The sequence below is a fragment of the Oncorhynchus gorbuscha genome, linkage group LG26 (assembly GCF_021184085.1).
Source record: "Oncorhynchus gorbuscha isolate QuinsamMale2020 ecotype Even-year linkage group LG26, OgorEven_v1.0, whole genome shotgun sequence".
Lineage (NCBI taxonomy): Eukaryota > Metazoa > Chordata > Actinopteri > Salmoniformes > Salmonidae > Oncorhynchus > Oncorhynchus gorbuscha.
In genome coordinates, this window is record NC_060198.1 from 40409790 (window position 1) to 40411048 (window position 1259).

Sequence of the window (1259 nt, forward strand, 5' to 3'; positions counted from 1 at the left end):
TTGAATACAACGACATACCTTTACACCACCCAGGTGGTCAGGTTGAATACAACGACATACCTTTACACCACCCAGGTGGTCAGGTGAATACAACGACATACCTTTACACCACCCAGGTGGTCAGGTGAATACAACAACATACCTTTACACCACCCAGGTGGTCAGGTGAATACAACGACATACCTTTACACCACCCAGGTGGTCAGGTGAATACAGCGACATACCTTTACACCACCCAGGTGGTCAGGTGAATACAACGACATACCTTTACACCACCCAGGTGGTCAGGTGAATACAACGACATACCTTTACACCACCCAGGTGGTCAGTTGAATACAACGACATACCTTTACACCACCCAGGTGGTCAGGTGAATACAACGACATACCTTTACACCACCCAGGTGGTCAGGTGAATACAACGACATACCTTTACACCACCCAGGTGGTCAGGTGAATACAACGACATACCTTTACACCACCCAGGTGGTCAGTTGAATACAACGACATACCTTTACACCACCCAGGTGGTCAGGTGAATACAACGACATACCTTTACACCACCCAGGTGGTCAGGTGAATACAACAACATACCTTTACACCACCCAGGTGGTCAGGTGAATACAACGACATACCTTTACACCACCCAGGTGGTCAGGTGAATACAACGACATACCTTTACACCACCCAGGTGGTCAGGTGAATACAACGACATACCTTTACACCACCCAGGTGGTCAGTTGAATACAACGACATACCTTTACACCACCCAGGTGGTCAGGTGAATACAACGACATACCTTTACACCACCCAGGTGGTCAGGTGAATACAACGACATACCTTTACACCACCCAGGTGGTCAGGTGAATACAACGACATACCTTTACACCACCCAGGTGGTCAGTTGAATACAACGACATGCCTTTACACCACCCAGGTGGTCAGGTGAATACAACGACATACCTTTACACCACCCAGGTGGTCAGGTGAATACTAGCGACATACCTTTACACCACCCAGGTGGTCAGGTGAATACAACGACATACCTTTACACCACCCAGGTGGTCAGTTGAATACAACGACATACCTTTACACCACCCAGGTGGTCAGGTGAATACAACGACATACCTTTACACCACCCAGGTGGTCAGGTGAATACAACGACATACCTTTACACCACCCAGGTGGTCAGGTGAATACAACGACATACCTTTACACCACCCAGGTGGTCAGGTGAATACACCTTTACACCAGCGACAT